The sequence below is a fragment of the Python bivittatus genome, unplaced genomic scaffold (genome assembly GCF_059951505.1).
Source record: "Python bivittatus isolate LINGU-HERP-01145 unplaced genomic scaffold, Pbiv_v1 ctg000210_np1212, whole genome shotgun sequence".
In the NCBI taxonomy this organism is placed as follows: Eukaryota; Metazoa; Chordata; class Lepidosauria; order Squamata; family Pythonidae; genus Python; species Python bivittatus.
The window spans coordinates 4,873,275-4,895,436 of NW_028277053.1; the positions used below are offsets into that span (position 1 = coordinate 4,873,275).

Here is a 22,162-nt window from a genome sequence, read left to right on the forward strand (position 1 = left end):
GAGGCGCGCTCGACAATTGGGTCCGCCCGGTTCTGATTGACAGCGCCCTGCCGAGGCCCGCCCCCTCGGCGCTCTCGCGAAAGTCGGCGGGCGGAGGGCGGGGTCTCTCGTCCAGGCGCTGCCCGCGCGCCGTCCCTCCGCGCCGAGTTGCCCGGGCCGGCCGGCCCTACCGAGCGGCCAGCGGGCGCGCCAGCGCCGGAACCAGCTCCGGCCCCGGGACGCGTCCGAGCGGGTGAGCGGGCGCGTCTGCCTCCGGGGGGGGCGCGTTGCTGCGGAGACGGAGGCGCCTCAGGCTGCTCCCGGCCCGGCGGGGCCTATCCCGGGGGGCTCGCGCGGGCTGCAGGGCCGAGCGGCTCCCGGAGCAGCCTTCCCCATGCCGGAGCGGCCGGCCGTCCTCCTCCCCTGCCCGGGCTGCCTTCGGCTCTCCGCTCCTGCGCCTGCCCGAGGCCGGAGGGGAAACTTCCGTTGGGCCCTCTGCGTCTGGGCGAGGGGCGGCCGAGAGATTCGGAGCAAGGTCGGCCGGAGGCTTCCCGGAGACAACGCTGAGACCGCCTTCAGCTAGGCCTGTTGCACGTTGCGTAGTTCCTGAGGTGGCCACTGGTGCAGGAGGCTCTACCGGTAGTATTAGCCGTGCTGTGGTAGAGGGACTGCTTTGAACCCGGTTCGCCTCTTTGCCCCCAGAGCAGGGCTCCTTAACCTCGGCCACTTTAAGACGGGTGGACTTCAACTCCCAGGATTCCCCAGCCAGCCATGCTGGCTGGGGAATCCTGGGAGTTGAAGTCCACCCGTCTTAAAGTGGCTGAGGTGAGGAACCCTGCTCCAGAGCGTCTCCCCTGCTGTTTGCACCTGCATCTCTTTACAGATTGCCTGTTTCATCTCTTGTTAAAATGCTGCCAGCGCCTATCATTTTTGTACTTAGATTTGTGTCCTGCTTTTTGAGGGAAAGCACCTTCCAGGAGATTGTATACACGGCCTTTAGACCACACAGTCCGGGAGCGCTTAGTTCGATGGAAGAGGCACCCCTTTGAGTCTGTAGTCCTGGGGCAGTTAATTGTGACAGTTATGATGTCCTGTCTTAACAGATGAGGAAAGACTTTCTTCCCCTCTTGCCACAGTGTCCTTTCGTCCCTCCCTCCCAGCGGCCTTGGCTTCTCTTGCTAATAAGTGGGGTCAGTGTGTTTCCGGTCTGTTCTCTTATCCCAGAGCCTGTGACCAAGGCTGGATAGTCTTTTATAGCTCTTAATGAAGAAGGAGCGAAGGCTACTTTAGACAAAATAGATGAGGGCATGTCATGCGGTGTGTGTGTGTGTGTGTGTGTGTGTTTTACTGGTTCTTTACTGCTAACGTGTTGGGTTTTTTATTGCTAACATATGTTGACATGATGTGAGCAGGCACACATGTTATGTGTAGCTGCTAGCACACGATAGACCAGATATGCTATCTCAGCAAGCTTCCATCCATTCTTCCATATTTTTTTCTTACTTTTCAGATGAGTTGCTAGTTGGAAATATAAATGTTGCAGCCTTGGCAAACAGGTGAAAGGTACTAAGCGACACAACAGGGTTGAGTCTGCTACTACTGAGGAAAGGACTTTGTGCCAGTTGCTTCCATAGTGTGGTTTGTTTATTTGCAGAACTTAAACTGCAAAGGCCTATAGTGATTAGCAGCTGGCTGATAGCCCAAAAGGATGCAAAGATGGTGTGGTAGTGCTTGGCAATAATTCTGGGGAAACGGTTGTTCCTGAGCTCTTTTTATTATCAAATAGATTCTTTGACAATGACATTTGTGTTTTACAATGCTGATTCTGTCCAAGTACTCACCCAGGGAATGGATGGATGGATATGACTTGGTCACTTATTGTTTCAGGCCAGCCTTCAGTTTGAGCTTTTTACATATCTGTTTACAGTCAGATGTGTGTGTGTGTGTGTATGTGTATCATACGTATCTGTGCCTTCGAGTCAGCGTTGACTTCTGGTGACTGCCTGGACTAGTCCCTGCAGTTTTCTTGGCGAGGTTTTTTGGGAAGTGGTTTGCTATTGTTTCCTTCCTAGGGCTGACAGTGACTGGCCCAAGGTCACCAAGCTGGCTTCATGTCAAAGGCAGGACTGGAACTCACGGTCTCCCAGTTTCTAGCATGGTATCTTAACCACTACACCAAACTGACTCATTCTCTCTTACTTGTGTCTCTGTCTCATCTGCCCACTTACCCTGTTTGCAGAAACAGTGAGCTCTTGGCAGTGTTTATAAATTAATTCATGTTTTCCCACAGCCACTGCATACAAGATGTTCTCTTTTGCAGCATAAACAATGTCTGTCCTTTCTAATCATCAGAAAATCCAGCTTGTTGTTCTTCAGTTTAGGAGACAAATTAACAGGGAGCAATGTCATCTCTTTCTGTCTTACACAAATGTTATTCTTTCTACATGGGAAAGTGATGGCTCACTGTCTCTTGCAGTATAGATGAATGGATGACCTTCAGGGTAGGTATTCTCTTAAGTCATACCCCTTGCATCTGTTCTTCTGGTCTGGGTGTAAACTGAAGTTAATGCTGTTGATCTGATAAATCCTAGCAGAAACTTGGTTTGATTTGACTCATTGGTGCTAAAAAAAGTAAGTTTGTTAGACCATAGTTGTGTCCTTTGCAAAATAATTTCTGAGTAAAAACCAGGTAGGATGAGAGAAGCTCTTTATTTCATGTCTTTAGATGGATCTCTCCTTAAATAATGCTACGTTAATGTTTCTTCCTTAATCTGATATACACCAGATTTTACTGGATTACAGTTCCTGTTGTCCCAAATCATTGGTCACATTATGTAAAATGTCTGCTTGGCACCTTGTTAGAGAAGATTCATCTCATGAATATTTCTGTCCAAAGCTGAGTATTCTGAAGTATTCAGCACCAGTCTTGATCTTATGGCCCATGTAAATGAAATGACTTGAGGGACTATATTAAGTTTAGATGTCTCTTGATGTCTGGACCTAGAGAATCTACTCTTGTGGAATGTGACATCCTTGCTACAATTCTTCTGAACTCAGAAGTGCACTCTGATGGGAATAACCTTTTTTCTTTCTTTCTTTTTTTTTTGCAGAAGAACAAGAATAAAAAAGCCACAAAAGCACATATAGAAAACTTGGCATCTCTATATTCAAGTTATATTATGCAATTAAATTATTAATGTTTAGTCATTTTATTAATAGAAGACAGAGAAATTAGGCATATCAACAAGTATCTGCAACCCCAATTTCTACATAGTCTTCCAGTTTTGACTTTTGCTGATGTAGAAAGTGAGGTGATCTCCTCAGAACATTGTATAATTGGAGGAGAATAGAAATCTTTCCAGTTTTTTGGTATTGTTATTGTTCAATCATAAAAGTGCACAATATCCATTTCTGTTGTCTTTCTGTTAAGTTTGCAAGCCATTGGTAAATAATTGAAAAGAGCATGTGTATCTACAAGAATAATTCACTCTTCCAGAACAAATTTTTTAAATGAAGAACTTCCAAAAGGGAGCCACTATAGCACATGACAACATCATATAGACCAGGGTTACTTTTTGAGCACCATCTTTCCAGCAATTGAGTCAAGGCACCAATTTCTTATAAATACTCACATGGATGCCTAATATCCATGCCCCATTTTCACCTTTTGGAATTCCTTGTCAAACTGCGTATTTTCTATCTGTATTTGACCTGAGTTCTGTGAAACATCATTCAGCATCACAGCATACATATTGAACATGGTGCTGTTGTATCAATATTGATTTCGTGTAGAATGAAATTCTCCTTCACATAAAACTTACCAGCTATTTTAAGTTCTGTTGTAACGGCTATTGAAATCTTTGACAAGTTGCCAAGTGCGCAAAACTATAGCAACCATATGTCAGAATAAATGAGGTTTTAATTAGGTTTGCTTAAAGGGATGGCATTGTACATGCAGAATTGCAACATGATTCCAGCTGTGCTAACCCAGTGACATCCAGAAATGGGCTGTCTGGGTTGTCTGTAGTATGTTGAAGGACTCAGATTTCAGGAGAAGACAAGCTGGTTCCAGGGGACTTGAGGGCAAGCCCCGTGAGCTACAAAGTCCTTTCAGATACAGAGTGCAGAACGAGCCATCTTATGGTTTATGATTGAGAAGGAGGTTTATCAAACACATCTGGTGATTTCTCTTAAACAAAAGGGAAGATTGAGCCACCCATGCTGTGTTTAGCATATCATCTGAACTAAAAATGTTAGCTTCTTCCACTCGGGACAACCCTGGGGAAGAAACAAAACCTGAATAGTTTAAACAATGTGCTAAACCACAAGGAGCTTCCCTTTTTCACTGTTCATCAGTGTTGGGCCTAGAATCATATTGTTAAGCCTATTGATCAGCATTTCCTATTCAAGGCACCAGATAAAGTCAATGATAGGTTAAGTCTTTTGTGATTTAATTTTTCTTTATAACACCAACTGGTAATGTTGACATATTTATCTTAAGCAAGGATATCATTAAACTATTCTTTTCAACTTTTTGAAGTTGTCAGGAGCAGCTTTTTTTTTTAGATTTTTATCCCACTTTTTTTTTCCATATACAACTCAAGGCAACAAGCATACCAATACTCCTTCCTTCTCCTATTTTCCCCATAACAACCCTGTGAGGTAAGTTGGGTTGAGAGAGAGGGACTGGCTTAAAGCCACCAGCTGGTTTTTCATGCCTAAGACAGGACTAGAACTTACAGTCTCCTGGTTTCTAGGCCAATACCTTAACCACTACACCAAACTGGGTCTCCAGTTTTATTGTTTTACTGTGTGGTTTGGAATTTGTTAATTAAAGGTGCATACAGTGCTTGGAAATTAATGTGACTGGATTTTTCATGACAATATGTCTTTTGAAGGGTTCCTTTTTCTTCTATTATTTATTATAGGATAGCCAGCAGTGAAAGCAGTTTAAACCCCAGTGGAAACAGAAGATTAGTTTTCCTGTTTTAGAAATAAAATTCTCAGTCCAGTTTCTGTTGGTACCCCTTCTATCTGCTGTAGCAACATTAATCTGATGCATGCACGAACCTCTTTATGTAAAGAAGAAGCAGATATTTCCACACACGCTGTAATACTAAATGGTTCTGGTTTAGGCTCTTAAACAAAAATGCAAGCATCTTACCCTTTGTGTTAGCATTCAAACATAATGCACAATTTTTTTTTTCCTTTTAAAATCTTTTGTTACCTTTTTCTTTGGTTTGTTCTTGCCTTCAGGCACGGTGAAAGGTTAACTTCTCAGCATTCAAGTCTGAGGTGCTTTTGTTCAATTCACAAACGCTGTTCTCCAGAGTTATTGTAATAAATAGAAAAGGGGAAGATTGTCTGTGATTATACTGATTGTTCATTAGGAGGCAAGGAGGACAGCTTTCTCTGTCCTTGGGTGTGAGAGTATTTTTAAATAACTTATGGAACTTGATGCTGATTTTTCATGAGGCACTAAAATCCATAATATGCCTGAGCTAACATTTCAGGGGATTCTTTAGTTTAAGGGAGAAAGAGATACTAATGACTGACAGTATCTGAATTATTATTTGTTACCTTTCTGTATTATTTGTTACTTTTCTATTTTCTCCAAGGAGTTCAAAGTAGTATATTACTTTTTCTACCTATCACATTTTAAATAAAATAGCAGTGGTTTGGTGTGTTGTGATTGAGCTTTTGGGGAGGGTGGGGGGTTGGTGGTTAGATGGAGTTTGGGAGTTAATGTTGGTGTCTCTTGTGGTAGCAAGAATATTGGAAAGGTATTGAGTTACATGCCTGAACATGTGGCCCTGCTAAGGAACACCAGAGTGGCAGGGAGAAGAAGGTGGCTGACAAAGGGCAGAGAGTAGAGGAGGAAGAAGATCAGGCAGGTGAGAAAATCTGAGAAGGAAGGATAGTTGTGATGGGTGGCATTGTAGGGATGAAGGAAAGAGAGTACCTGGTGGATGCAAATGGAAAAGAGTGGGCAGAAGTCTTTGAAGAGAAAAGGAACATGAAGAATGGATTGTGCCAGGAACAAGATGTGGAGGTGGCACCAGATGAACATAGTGTGGTTATCAATTGGAAATCCTGTGAGTACTTATACTGGATGAATGACAGGTAGGGAGCTAATGGGAGCAAAGTTTGGCAGAGCCTCTGCTTTAGTGCTGAGTACCAGTGTAGGGATGTCAAATTAGGGCCAAGCTTAATAGCTTGAGTCCATGTTGTTGGGCTAGGGTTCCAGTAATGTAGGGGAAGGATGCATGGTGGAAGCCTGGTTGTGGGTTGCTCTGAGGTGGTAACAAGTCCCCTTGGAGAGTCTTGATTGCTAATAAAGCCTTGTTCAGCTTGGACTCTATCCCTCAAAAAGGTCAGTGAAGGCAGGCCGTCTGCCCAGTAACAGCAGTTGGGAATTCCAATTGATTGGAGAATTTCTTCCTATGGAACAAGATTGAATGAATGTGAATTTGGCATGGAGAGATGCTTGATATTACAGATCAAGTGGGGGTTGTTTTGGTCAATTCTTGCTGTTTCTGTCTCTGTCTGGTCAGGTGGAGACTGTTCAGTTGAGCTGCTAGTTTAGCTTTTCATTTTGGTTTGCCTAGTCTTTGGGAATCTCTTTGTGGGCCTGACATGGTAATTGTCCTGCTTTTAAGCTTATACATGAGCTGCTCCTTTACCTGTTGAGTAGAACATAATCTGATGCTTTTATCTTTTCAGGTCTGGGAAAAAGCAAAGGGCTTTTTTGCATTCTTTTTGACTGGAGGTGCCTGGGATATGTATATGTATATGCTTAAGTATTGGCAACTGGCCCTTGCTAACCTTTTCTACAGTAAATATCTACAGGTGAAACTCAAAAAATTAGAATATCGTGCAAATGTTCATTTATGTCAGTATGGCAACTCAAAAGGTGAAACCAATATACGAGATAGACGCATTACATGCAAAGCGAGATATGTCAAGCCTTACTTTGGTATAATTGTGATGATTATGGTGTACAGCTTATGAAAACCCCAAATTCACAATCTCAGAAAATTAGAATATTACATGACATCAATAACACAAGGATTGGAAATAGAACAATATCGGACCTCTGCAAAGTATAAGCATGCATATATACTCAGTACTTGGTTTGGGCCCCTTTTGCAGCAATGACTGCTGCAATGCGGCGTGGCATGGATGCTATCAGCCTGTGGCACTGCTGAGGTGTTATGGAAGACCAGGATGCTTCTATAGCGGACTTCGGCTCCGCTGCATTGTTCGGTCTCATGTCCCTCATCTTTCTCTTGGCAATGCCCCATAGATTCTCTATGGGGTTCAGGTCAGGCGAGTTTGCTGGCTAATCAAGCACAGTAATCCCATGGTCATTGAACCAGGTTTTGGTACTTTTGGCAGTGTGGGCAGGTGCCAAGTCCTGCTGGAAAATGAAGTCAGCATCCCTGTAAAGCTCGTCTGCGGAAGGAAGCATGAAGTGCTCCAAAATCTCCTGGTAGACAGCTGCGTTGACCCTGGACTTAATGAAGCACAGTGGACCAACACCAGCAGATGACATGGCTCTCCAAATCAACACAGACTGTGGAAACTTCACACTGGACTTCAAGCATCATGCATTGTGTGCCTCTCTATTCTTCCTCCAGACTCTGGGTCCTTGGTTCCCAAATGAGATGCAAAAGTTGCTCTCATCAGAAAAGAGGACTTTGGACCACTGGGCAACAGACCAGTTCTTTTTTTCTGTAGCCCAGGTAAGACGCTTCTGACGTTGTTTGTTGTTCAGGAGCGGCTTGACAAGAGGAATACGACATTTGAAGCCCATGTCCAGGATCTGTCTGTGTGTGGTGGCTCTTGATGCATTAACTCCAGCCTCAGTCCACTCCTTGTGAAAGTCCCCAACACTTTTGAATGGCCTTTTCCTGACAATCCTCTCCAGGCTGCAGTCATCCCTGCTGCTTGTGCACCTTTTTCTAGCACACTTTTCCCTTCCACATAACCTTCTATTGATGTGCTTTGATACAGCACTTTGGGAACATCCAACTTCTTTTGCAATTACCTTTTGGGGCTGTCCCTCCTTATGGAGGGTGTCAATGATGGTTTTCTGCACAACTGTCAAGTCAGCAGTCTTTCCCATGCTTGTGATTCCTACTGAACCAGCCTGAGAGACCATTTAAAGGCTCAGGAGCCCTTTGCAGGGGTTCTGGATTCATTAGCTGATTAGAGTGGGACACTTTGAGCCTAGAATATTGAACCTTTTCACACTATTCTAATTTTCTGAGATTGTGAATTTGGGGTTTTCATAAGCTGTACACCATAATCATCACAATTATACCAAAGTAAGGCTTGACATATCTCGCTTTGCATGTAATGCGTCTATCTCATATATTGGTTTCACCTTTTGAGTTGCCTTACTGACATAAATGAACATTTGCACGATATTCTAATTTTTCAAGTTTCACCTGTAGTGCTGTCTCCTTAGTGATGTGGATGACAGTTTTTCTAATCTGCAAATATCTATACCAGCCACTCCTGCATTGTCTGCATTCTCTGCCATTGCCTCCATCTAAGGCAGACCTAAGAGGCTGGCAAGCCTGAGGATCTCTTCTACCACCTGCTGCCTCAAGCTTTTATGAATTAAGCAGCAACTTGCCTACAATGACTCAAGACAGCTGGCTGCAAGCCTTTATTAGGTTTGTGAAGCTGCTTTTTCAGTGAAATTCCAGCTTGTCACAGTGACATGTCCTGTTGGTGCAATGATTAATCACAGTGTAGCTGCCAGCACATGTTGTATCCTAGGTGCCTGTATAAAATAGGTCAGTTATTTTAAAGGCATGATTCTTTTATCAGTGCTGCTTAGGATATTTCTAAATGCAAGTTTCATCAAAGCATTATTGTTTAGATGGAAATGGGTGTTTGTTGTAACATTTTCCACTTGAAGGAGTGGTGCCAGATAAGAAGATTTAACCTCCAACATCATGTGGGCATTTGCTTTTGATGCTTTTGCCTTTCTTGCTTTGTATTTTGGGACTGCTACGTTCTCATCTTCTAATAGGGGATGCTTTCAGAGTCTTCATATTCTCAAGTGTGTTTGAATAAGCATCCTGTTTAATGTATTTTATGGGAAAGAATTCATTCAATTCTGGGTTTCTAGGACACTTGGCAGTTTCACTCTGGGCTTTTATCTTTTCTAATGCAAGCAGGACAAAATCTTGGATGCTCTGATAATTTGGAAGCACTTGGAACCCAGTTCTCTTTAAGAGAATTTGCTTACTTGGGATTTAGTTGATAGTGTTGATATGTCAACTAGATTTGGCTCCGACAGGTGATTGAACAGCTAACTATTACATCCATCTTTGCTCATCTCTAACATATGTCAGTCAGTGAATCTGGGGTTTCTTAAAGCCATATTTAGTATATGTTATTAAAGAGGATTAATTTTTGAGCTAGTTATGTTTTCTCTATTTTTAGTTAGGCACTGGAGGTAGTGACCTAAAATTATGTGCCTAGATGAATTGATTATCTTTAGCAGTGTATGTACTTGGGACTAGGAACGGAGCTTTGCTTTTGATTTAAAGCTTTCAGTTCTCACAGCTGTCAATTAAACTAATGCATCATTTGAAATCTTAGTGCAATTGGGAATGGGCCACCCTTTCATTTGCCTGTGTTCAAACCCATTCCTATTTCTCACTTTCTCTTGTATTTTTTATTGAATTTTTTTACATGAATAAAAGAAACATAAAAAATATAAAACAGAGAGTAAGAAAAAAGATGAAATGCAGATGAAATGAATGCAGGAAAGAAAAAAAAACAAGAAATTAGAAAAAAGGAGTGACTTCTGATCTTTACAGCAGTTACAAACAAGCTTATTTTCTTTCCTCCCCCTTTAAAATTTCATACATATTTCCCCTCTTCCTATGTTCAACCTTTTTTAATTAACAAAGGCAAAAATCATCCAAGTCATTTTTAACCATTTTCAGCAAAATGTCCACAAAGGGTTTTCAATCTTTTATGAAAGTATTTACTATTGTACCCTGATCAAACAAGTTTATTTTATATTCTTTCCTCATAGGCAATCTTCTAATAGATGTTTTCTTGGGCAGAATTAACTTGGTGTTGAAGTATTGTTGAACAACTTGATCTTTTGTTGTCTTCCTGACAGAATGAATCTCATGAAACATTTTTTATCTTTACATATTTTGTGCTGGTTTTGTGCACCTAGTCCTCTTTCCATTCCATAGATTCTGTTAGGGCTTCGACAGCCCTCTCCTTAATGCCTTTCCCAGGTTGTTCCAAAATTACTCTCAGTCTCAGATGAATTTCTTCCTCTCTTTTGGTTCCAGTAATACCACATCCAGGTCTTCATTCATTTCTCTGGTTGTTATTTCCATCTTATTTTCTGGGATCTCCATTTTCCCCTTGATTTGTTTAACTTCTCCAATTATTTATATTGCAGATTCTTCCCATTTTTATTCATTTTTTTTCTTCCATATTTGCAAATTCTTCAGTCAGGTCTTTCTTAACAAATTCAGTCACTGAAGTTCTCACTGACTTTTATAATATTCTTCCCCCATTCCTCAAATATCCTTTGTAACATCCCTGGTATAACCCCTTTTTTTGGTATTTGCTATATTAGTAATTCTCTCCTCCCTTCTTTTGCTGCTTTCCTGATAATAGCCATTTCTTTCTTTTTTTGTTTGCCCAAAAAGGGAAAGCAACAGCTAAAAGGGAGCCTTTTTTCTTCCTTTCTCTATATTCTTAACTCTTTAGTCTCATTCAACATGTTCTACAATCTATGCACTTTAACAACAATACCTTGTCTTTTTGTTTAGAAAAATCCACCGATTATTTCTCTTAGAAAACCCAAACAGTGTTCTTTCCCATGGAGGTTTGTGCTATTTATTTGTTTAATTTGTTGAATTAATTCAAAAATGCTTTAAAATAAGCAGAGTCCAAATTCAGCTAAACCCTTTATCTGTTTTAAATTTTCATAGTCCAAACTCTTAGCAAACGTTTTGCTGTAGATTATTTTTGAACCCTTCTTCCGACTCCTTTCCGTTTCCCCTTATTCACGCCCTGGGTCACAGGAACACTCACTCTGCTGCTCCAAAGATCTCTGTCATTTTTAAATAGTTATAATCCAAATGTGTTTTAGAAAGTGGAGTTTGGGCAGACCCAGTGTTCTTTACAGGCGCCACTTGAGGCTGTGAACTTGATCTTTCTTCCTTGGCTCCTGGTGCTCTACTCACTGGCCAGGCTCACCACCTGTCATGATTCTTCACCTCAGCATCGTCCCTGTTCTTCAGAGATGTGACACTCTGCCATTTTCCTCCACCTGGAAGCCCCCCTATTTCTCACTTTCTGTTACCACACAGTCTTGGCAAAAATTCATATCTGATTATTTCCTCACATGGTATTTCACTAAGATATGCAAACTTTTGTATGTTCCAGAATTTCTGCAAAATTGTAAGGGGTTTGTTAAAAATTTCGAGGTGGGTTTTCTGGCATTAGAAAGCATAATCTCAGTCTGGGTAAATTTGTTCTGTTTCTCTTTATGCAGTTTTAGAGTATATTTTCTCCCTCCTAGTTTTTGAAGATGTTCAGAAGGTATTCATTTCTTGATTTTGGTGAATGCCCTGCTACTTTAATGATAAAAATAACACAGTTGTAGGTAATGAAGAGAACATTGGTCCAAAGATGTTAATAGCTCAGTGTTGTTTTCTGAGTCATCTAGTCTACTGTGGAACAAAATTGAAACTGGAGCTGCAGGTTGAACTGTAGCAAATATGCACAGACTGCGAAGTTTGATGGAATAGTGATACTTTGAAATATAGGAAATCAGTTAAGTGGATCTGATCAACTGGATCCATTGGGTAGCCACTCAAAAGTTTGTCAGTGTTCTCAAAGAGCCCATGAAGGAAATATTTATTCTCTGCTGTTTCTTCTCTCTCTTTATTCTGGATTCTGGGACTGTCCCCAGTACTGTTTGTATGCCAGACACATTTAGAGTGTTAAAACATATTGGGGTCTGATATTGAATCAGACTTGGCTTCAAGCTTGTTTGCATCGTTTTATGTGCAACTGATTCTTTTCCTGAGATGTAAGAGTTGACCACAGCGGCATAGGTTTTGGTTACTTTTAATTGGGCAATGCTTTCTAGGTGGGGTGGATTATCTTGGGCCTGTTAGTGAACTAGAACAGACTGTATAGCAAACATGAACCCTAAAACCCTGCATGGTTGAGAAAACCCATCGTCTTCTCAACCATGCAGTTATCCGAGTTTTGCTAGAAAGCTTTTCTTATGTCCTACCAATGTCAAAAGTTTGTTTTCAGTAGATATATGTCTTTCCAGTAGATATATGGAGATTTTGGAAATATCAGCAAATTTTAATTAAAAAAAAAATGACAGGTTTCAAACCAAACTTAGTTCTTGTCCTGCCTCTGCCCACTTCTTTGTCCTGCTCCATCCACTTTACAGAGTGTGATTCTACTGTTGCACTAAAAAACCTAGTGTAGATCTTGCCCTTAAAAAGAAAAAATAGGCTCCACAGCCCTGGTTCATGATGTCCCTTATATTTCCATTCTGTTTACTTACTGAAGTGTAACTATGTGTTTATTCAGTGCACGATTAACTAACTTGCTAATCGGCATGTCATAAAGTATTTTGTCAGGATATATTGATTGATTATGTGCCATCAAGTTCTTTTCTGTTAGCAACCACATATTCTCCATGATGACCCCTAATCTGTTGTTTCAGGCCTCCCAATGGTGCACCAAGTGCCACTGTAACTGTGTCCATCCACCTTGCTGCTGGTCATCCTCTTTTCTTTCCTTCCACCGTTCCAGCATTAGAACCTTTAGGTCTTCACATAATGTGTTCAAACTAGGATAATTTGAGCCTGGTCATTTGTGCTTCTTGTGAGAATTCTGGGTTGATTTGTTCGATGGTCCAGCAGTTTGTTTTCTTGGCTGTCCACGATATTCTCAGGAGTATTCTCCGCGCCAAAGTCCAAGGGATCAATAGTTTTCTTATCCTTGTTCTTCAAAGTCCAACTTTCGCTTCCATCGAGTGTCACAGGGACAAAGTCTTTCTGGAGGCGCAGTGCACACTCTGCAGCTTGCACTGGAAGCTGCTGGCCCTTTGTGAGGCCTTACAGGAGAAAGGCTGGGCTGAGTAAGCAGAGGGCCTGCTGGTAGGCTCTGTCAGTGCTGGGCTCGCCTCCACTGCTCGCTGAAGCCCGCAGGCCAGTTCTCCAGGAGTGCTTCCAACATTAGCTGCAGAGTGTGGGCTGTGCCTCCAGGAAGCCCTCGTCCTCCCACTTCCTCCAGTGCCACCGCCATCACGAACTGTGCTCCCTGCACAGTGGCCACCTTTGCCTGGGCAGCCGCCCCCACCTCTCTGGCATGTCCCTGTGTGCTCTCTATGGTCTGCGAGCTATTGCTCCTCCCACCAGCGGCAGAAGACAGGGCTCTTCCGCCTGCACTGCCACCCTGCCTCCTCCATCAGCTCTGTCCTGCTGCCTCCACCTTGGCTGGGCCCACCGAGGTCCCTTTGGCAGTTGAGGCCCTGCCGCACTCACTGCGCACATCTCAAAGCTGTGTCCTCCCCCAGCACCTGGATTGTGGGCCAGCAGCGGGAGGAGGAAGACGGCAAAGGTCAGCTGGAGGCAGTGGTAGTGGGGGCAGCAGGGCTAGGCAGCAGAGTGCAGGGCGGCCAAAAGGGCAGAGATGGGGATGAGATAGGTGGGGGGGGGGAGTTGAAGCAGAGGCAATTTGTGCAGGGCAGGAGAACGTGCCTGTGGGATGCTACGACCAGTCATAAATCTAGGCCAGTCGCCAAGTGCCCAAATTTTGATCACGTGACTGCAGGGGCGCTGCAATGGCTGGGGCTTCAAGGACTGGTCATAACTATCATATGTTCAGCACTGTGGTAACTTCTAATGGTCATTGAATGAACAGTCATAACCCAAGGAATACTTGTATTTAATTTTAGTCCCATTTTATACTGTCCCAGGCCTGACACACAAACACACACAAGGAGAACAATCCAAGCCTTTACTTGGTAAAATAATGCAGCAGCGGCAGGCAGGGTGTGTATGATTTCAAATATATATGATTTCAGGTGGTCCCACATCCCTTGGAAAACTTACAGACACAATCCCAATAAGCAAAGTTCCAAGGAAGAGGCAGAAGTGTAGTCAGGGCACAGTCCAGTGGTGGTAGAGCCATCATAGGTTAGCAGCTGGTCCGGGTTCAAGCCACAGGGTTTTCAGAAGCAAGAGTTCTGGGTGCAGTGGACAGAGATTCCAGCAAATGGAGCAGTTCTGAACAAAGGATTGCCTGTTAGTGGTGGCTCTGAAATAGAGCCCCACCAGGCACAAGCACACCAGGGGTGTGATGCGGGTCAGGTGCGCAAGAGCCTCAGAACTGCTTGGATTTTCAGCCCCAGAGTCAAGAGGCTTCTGAAGCCTCTCCATTCCAGGGCTGAACATCCTGCTTGGATTTCGGCATGGAGCTTCTTCAGCCAGCCCCCAGAGATGAGAGAGAGTCCCCTCGGCAGGTGGCAGCAGCTTACAATTCCCAAGTGCCCCGTGATAATTTGATTGCGATTTTCAGTCTTCCCTTCTGACTTCCCCAGAAAGTCAGTGGGGAAGCCGGCAGGGAAAGTCGCAAGCCACTGACGCCTGCCGAGAGGATTTCCTCTCGACTCTGGGGGCTGGCTGAAAAAGCTTCATGCTTGGATTTTGGCACGGAGCTTTTTCAGCCAGCCCCCAGGGATGAGAGGGAGCGCTGGAAAGAAGGGGAAAAAAGGCTGCTTTTGGCTCCCGTTTCCTTTTTCTCAGTGTGAAGCCAGCCCCATAGGGCCCAACAGTTAGGCTGGGCATGCCTTGTCAGCAGTGGGAGCAAGAAGATGGCGGTGAAGGTCAGCTGGGGTGACAGCGCAGGGTGGCAGGGGGCTGAAAGGGCAGAGATGGGAGATAGGGTGGGGGAGTTGAAGTGCCCCTGCAGTTGTAAGTGAGGGCAGGCTGCCAAGCACTCATATTTTGATCATGTGACTGCAGGGGCGCTGCAGTGGTCATAATTTCAGGCATGGGTCATAAGTCCATTTTTTCAGCACCATTATAATTTTGAATGGTCACTGAACAAACGGTTGTTAAGCAAGGACTACCTATAGTCAAAATGTAATCTAAAAACTTTAAATTCTTAACAGTTGATGAGAGTGTTAATTCATTCACACTTTAGCACCTAAAGTATTTGAAAAATCGACAAGTGACTCTTGGAGTTCACATGTGGCAGAAAATGTTCTGGTGAAGATTTTAAACATTTTGCTTTCTTCATCAACAGACTTTTTAAAATATATATATATTTCATTGGTCTCTAGACATCAGCTCCTTTCTTCGAGCAGACTTTCTCAAGTTCCTTTCTTTGTCCAAATAGAAAATGTCAATTTTGTGAATGATTCATGCACAACTTTTATATCAAGCTCTGGTTTTCAGTCCTTTTTGAATATTTGTGCTGCACATGGACATCCTCTCTTTCATGACTTGAGCAACATGGTGTTCAAATCTGTTAATATGTTAATGTTTTACTCAAAGGAACATTGTAATGTTAAGTTACTGAATTATTATTGGGTAGTTGTTACATGGACAGAAGGAGGGTCTTTGTGCAGATAAATCAAACAACAGACATGTTATTTATAATGTGTAAAACACACACCCCTGGGCATAGTCCAACCACAGTTAAGTTATCAATTAAGTGAAACCAAAAGTAAAAATTATAAGAAAACTATAATTATAGAGTCACAGTCAATATAAAAACATCACTTATACATATATACAATTGTACACTTATAACCTGATACTCTGTCATCTGACTGTACAAGTAAGATTTAGAATAGGATAGCCATACTCTCTGATTTTACTAACTGCTCTTTTCAATGTCTGCTCAGCTGCCGATCTTAAATGACAGGCTATTAATTGAGCTTAAGATTGAGTCCACCCTGAACTTTTCTTAAGGAGAAACCTGTTGGCCAGAAAATCAGCCATCTGCTCCTGAAGTGTATCTTTGGCTCAGAAGAATAGCTGAAACTGGATTGACAAAATCCAGATCCTCAGTTGGACTCTTGCTGTGTGCTGCTGCCCTCTACTGGAAGGACCGTCATTCTGGTTCAGCTCAAACAGGGAGGCCAAATTGAATGTTGTCAGTATCAGACTGTTGCTGAAATCCTCTAGTGGCAGAGAACTTGGCCTTCTTTATGGCCATTCCATCAATGTAACTATTGTAAAATTGGAAAGAGATCTGTGGAGTCCTTAGGGTTCTCTGAGCTTGGTTGTTTTCTTACAAACATTTCGTTACCCGGCTAGGTAACATCTTCAGTGCTAGAATGGGATGGGGTTTGCTCTCTGTTTATATACAGTGGCATGCCCTGCCAGTGTGGGTGTGGGTGTGGGTTTTGTTTTGTTTGTTTTCCCCTCTGGTAGTTCCTTGATTAGGGTATTGTTTACTGCTGATTGTATGTCTGGTCCAGGTGATGATTGCTGGTGAGGAGATGTTCTGGTCTTTTGTTTTCCTTTTTATCGTCTCTTTTGAATAGTGTGTAGATGTTGTTTATCTCTATGTGCCTGTGGTTGGCTGACTTGTCTGAATACCAAACTTCCAGGAATTCCCTCACATTTTTGGATTTAGCTTGGTCTAACATGCTGACAGTTTCCCAGTTGAAACTATGGTTAAGTCTGGAAAGTATGGAAAGAGATCTTTTTAACTCCCGTACCGTACCGTACCATACCATACATGGAAAGAGATCTTTTTAACTCCCATAGTGACGCTTAAGTGTATCCTTGGGCAATTAAGGTCAAATGGGCTTTTTCCCCCTTTGGGCTTTGCCCTGGATTTCCCACTGTTAACAGCAATGTTTATATGGTGGGAACACAAGTACATAAAGAGAGTGGTAGAGGCATAAAAGCTACCAAGTGTTTCAGAGTCAGAGGGAAGAAATGAAACATTCTTCTGCTGGGAATGCCATCTTGAAGTTTTGGACCTCCAAATAAGATCCAACTGCTCAGGGGCCACCCTTATCCCACCTTCAGACATTCTCATCTTGGATATGATACATTCATATCCAGGTAGTGACTTACTCTGTTTCTCCTCTGATTTTTTTATTTTTTGCAAATATGAAAGCCACCTTCATATTAAAGAGTAATGTACAGGACTCCTTGTGAATTGCAAGCCTGGAGATTTATGGTGATTGATGACTAAATTTATTATTATTTAAACTTAATTTTGTATGTGCTTCACTTCTTACCATGTGCGCGAGTTTGATGAGTTATGTGCCTGTGCACACCTTAAAGGAAGCATAGCTGGCAACCCACCCTGCTGTTATCTGATCAATAGACAAGTTGTGTCCTAATTTTAATTAAAAGTCTTTAGACTACCGAGTGCTGCAGGATTCTGCTCTATCCCCGCTGCTCCGATATCTATATGAAGCTATTGGAACCTGGGGTGTAGAGCTCAGTGCCCCTCTAGGTGGACGACACCCAGATCTGTGTCATGGATTTCATCACAGATTCATTGATTTCTGTAGTCAGAGAATAATGGACATTTCCAAAATATTGCAAAACAAGAAAAGACGGACATTTTTGGGGTACCAAGCGATTAGCATCCTCCTCCATTACATCAAGACTCTATTAGCAAGAAGATCAAAGGCAATAGAGAGGATTTAATGTATCACATAAAAGAGGACCAAGGGACACATTTCCAGTTTCTAAGATTCTGTTTGTTTATTGTAAGGATTTATTTCCTTACAATAAACCGACACAGGCTCTGTGAGAATCTTTTTTTTTTTTCATGACACTGAGCTGCTGTAAAAAAATTGTTACCTGGCTTCTGTTGTCCATGCACTGGTTACCTTCTGAAGAGATTGTAATGCACTTTACATGGGGATGCTTTTGAAGGAAACTTGAAAGCTGCAACAGTCCCAGGTTGTTACTTCTGTGTGGTATTCCTCACTGGAGTGTGCAACCAATCCTGGCTAAGTTGAACTGGCTTCTGAATTTCCAAGCCAAATTCAAGTAAAAGTTTTATCATTCAGTCCCTTTATGGTTTTGGTCCCACCACTCTATAGGAACAGCTTCCCAAGGGTGTTATCAACTGGGACCCCTGTTTATCATTTATGGGTCTTCTGCAAGTGCCATCAAGAGGCCTGGCACTAACTGTTCCCACAAAGGAACCTCTATTTCCCAGTCCTACCCTACAAATCAAAGGGTAAATTTATATTTAATCTGTGTGCAGCCTGCACAGAAAAACAGCAGACCACTTTAGTATTCCTGACTACAGCCTGCTTATCAAGATAAGAATGGAACCTCAATAATACTGTGCTTCTGACCTCCAATTCCTTTAGGCGAACCAGGAATATACTGTGATCAGTGGTATCAAAAATCACTGAGAGGTCCAGAAACACACACACTTCCCCTGGCATGCTCCTGTAGAAGATCATCTATCAGGGCAACCAAAGTCATCTCCATGTAGCTAGACTGAAACTAGACTGAAATGGATCTAGATAGTATCCAGAAGTGTCTGGAGTTGCTCAGCTACAACATGCTCAAGCACCTTGGGTAGAATGGTAGATTAGGCACTGGCCTATAATTCTTTAAAATGAACTTGTAAAGTTGTTGGATTTTTTCAACAGGTGGCACACACCACCTTCAAGGAAGACAACATTACCGCCTAAGGAAGGGAGGCATTAGCAAATAGTACCAAACATCTTCCTTAATAGATTCCTTCCAGCAAGCATTAGCCAAGAGGGAACAAGATCCCCTAGGTAAGTTCAAGCTTGTCTAAACTCCCTATCCACATTCTCAAGGGAGACAAACATGGGTCCAGTAAAATCAAACAACTTGATGTGCCTATATCTTCCCCTCTTTCTTCATGAATGGTGTCTAGTTTGTTTGCAGATATGAGCAATTTTTCAAAGCCATTATTGTTTGCTGCCAAAGGAACAAGAAGTCTTTTACAACCTTTGGAGACTGTGTCACCGATACAGAATAGCTCTCTTGGGTGATTCTTTGCAGATACAGTAATGGAAGACAAAACCTCTTTTTCTGTGCCCTCCAAGCCATGGTGTAAACATTCCAATGCACTCTTAAGCTGATCTCAATCATATTTGGTTTTATATTTCTGCCACCTGTGCTCTAGACATCTCCCTGCCTGCTTCATTGCCCACAGTGCCTCAATAAACCAAGGAGATCTATTAGCAAAATCAATAGGATCCAAATGGTCTGTTGCCTGAGATAGGTGACTGTTCTAGTCTGGTACCAAGTCTTCAGATGAAAGATTTGGTGCTGTTGCAAACTACCTTTCAAGTGAATTCCAGTTCAGAAGCTGCAGCAGGTAGGCTGTCATAATCTTCCCTATGTCCTTGTAGAAGAGGGACAGAGTCAATTCAGGTAGTCCTCACTTACTGACTGCAGTTGGGACCGGCAACTCATCCCTAAGTGATGTGGTTGTTGTAAGGTTTGCCCCGTTCGACAGAGAAACTCCCGTGACACGTGTGGTTCACAAAAGAGGTTTACTCATGCGTAACGTAGCAGTCACAAGCAAAGCCAGGACTGGCTTGGTACAATTGCATCACTCGTTATATTCCCCCCTTCCCGCGCTTTTTCCGCCCCGCGATTGCGTTACCGCTGCGGATTATCGGCCCCCCAATAATCCCTCTTGATTGTCCATGATGGCAGGTTCGGTCAGGGTCCATTGTCCTTGATTGGCAGTCCCCTCCGGCTTGGGTTGGTCCCCCCCCCGTTATGTGCAAGCCCGAGGGTTCTGTGCTGCGCGGCGATCTTGTTTCGCTGCCTGCGGCCCAGTTCATTGTTGGCTCGCGCCGTTATCAGTGTAGAGTTAAAACTTCCGCTGCGGTTTTCCTGTTTGGCTGGGCGCAGGTGGCCCATTGAGCATGAAACTGAGCAAACTCAGGGAGGCAGTGAAGGACAGGAAGGCCTGGCGCAATATGGTTCATGGGGTCACGAAGAGTCGGACACGACTTAACGACTAAACAACAACAACAACAACAAAGGTGGCCCATTAATTAGCGGCGCTTTCAGTTCCTCTTTCCCTTGCTAGCTGCCGCCGGTGGAGTTCGCATGGTCTGGCTGCGAGCTTCCCCGAAGCCCCGTGCTGACTGAACCTGACAGTTGTAAAGTGAAAAATCACATGACCATGCCCGACTTATGTCGGCAACTCACTTCAGGCTGTGGTCATTAAGTGAATCACCTGCAGCCATGGAAAGAGGGCATGTGGTAGGTGCATGCATGTGTGTGATCACAGGGAGGCCATGAAAAGGGCACGGGGTGTGTGCGAGCAAAGGGAGGAAGGAGGGCATAGTGCGTGCAAGCAAAGAAAGGCTGGTGTGGGGGAAACTTACCACAGCGACTTGTGACCTTCCTTGCCAGCTTCTCATTGACTTTGCTTGGGGGAAGCCAGCAGGGAATGCCGCAAATGGCAATCATATAACCATGGGATGCTGCAACTGATCATAAGTGCTAGCTGGTTGTCAGGCACCCGAATTTTGTTCACATGACCGTGGGGCACTGCAGTGGCCAGAACTTCAAGGACTGGTCATAAGTCCCTTCAGCACCATTGTAACTTTGAACGATCGCTGAATGAATGGTTGTAACTTGAGGACTACCTGTATTCAGTTTGGAGGGAGTTTTTCTGTTGATGGACCAAAATACCTGAGCCTGTTTGGCAATTTTCTTTCCAATATTTCATTGGTTTGGAAAGAGTAAAAAGGACAATACCAATGCAGTCCTCTTTGTGTCTATCAAAATCTAGTCCTACTCAGTTCAGCCCCTAGTAGACAGATACCCATAGAACTCTCCATTTAGTTACTTTGGAACATATTGCAACCAAGCATTTTAAAAAGTTATTACATAGCTGATGGTAGTTGAAACACTATCAGTGGTTGTAATGTATGTTATTTCATCGCTAAACAATAGAATGGCTTTTGCTAGAACTGTAGTATAAAGTGGACTTTGGTGTTTATTGTTGTAAGTGCTCTTTTCCGCATTCCTGTGCTTATGGAACCTCCAGGGTTAGTTCCGTAGCTGGAGGCAAGATGGGAGGTGGGAGCTGACAGACACACTCATGCCCAGCTTGTGATTGACCCCATTGCATCTGATTGGCCATTATGGAGAACAGCATGTTAGACCAGAGGAACTTTAGGTATTCTCTGCCTGGTTTTAAGATCTTAATACAGGTATATGTTCGTTTCCATGTTTTGCAATGTTTAACTATTATGCAAAGAGACAGCAAATGTGGATCACAGAATCCCTGAAAAATATATTTAGCTGGTTCTCTGGTTCCTAAGGCACTGCATATTAGTCCCATGCAAAGATATATTTCTTCTTGGCAACTGTAAGGCTAGAAACTTGGTGTTCTTCAGTGAATATTGGCATTCTCCAGAAACTGAATTCTGCATCTGCTGGAATTGTTGGAAGGAAATTAGCCTGTTAGGATAATTATTTTTATACCACCACATTCCCAAAGGACCCCTGGCAGATTGCAGCATAAAATCAGAACAACGTAATCACATAAATAAAGTAATATATCATTAAAAATTACAATCTAATTTACAAAAAATTACAATCTACAGTCTCATATATTAAATGCTTTCTTAAACAATTCTTCCTAAATACTGGGAGGAAGGATGCCATATAGGTCTTTGGGAAACATTTTTCAGAGGGTGGAAACCATACCTGGAAAGTACTGCCTTCTAACCCCTTCTCTTGAGAGGGAGGAAATCTTCAGAGAGGGTTGCAGGTTCTGCTTGATGTGGATGGTCCTGCAGGTATCTGGGCACCAAGTCGGATCGGTCTGTTTAGGTCAAAAGCAGCCCTTCGAGATGTACCCAGAAACCTATTGATGGCCAGTGCAGAGCGTGCAGCACCAAGGTTATATATCCATAGCAGCTCTCACCTGCCATTTTGTACCAGCTGCGCTTCTGAGTAGTCTTATAAGCCAGCCCCAGGTAGAGCACACTGTAGGCATCTATACAAGAGTGACAAGGGCCTGAGTCACTCTTGCCAGGATCTCTTTTTGAGATGAGCTTTGTGATGGCTAGTAGGAACCCTGTTAGTTTTCCCTTAAGATTAATTAGGATTGCATAGAGGTGGTCCTCAGCTAATGGCCACTCATTCAGTGA

The 22,162-nt window shown here is 43.1% G+C and overlaps 1 protein-coding gene across 1 annotated transcript in view; it reads left to right on the forward strand.

Moving 5' to 3' along the window:
• The first annotated feature begins 102 nt into the window (after positions 1-102).
• GLCE (glucuronic acid epimerase) overlaps positions 103-22,162 on the forward strand; it is a 41,008-nt gene continuing 18,948 nt past the window's right edge. Inside the window, exon 1 of the mRNA XM_088139250.1 lies at positions 103-232. The gene's annotated coding sequence lies outside the window, so the exon portion shown is untranslated. The remainder of the gene's footprint in view (positions 233-22,162) is intronic.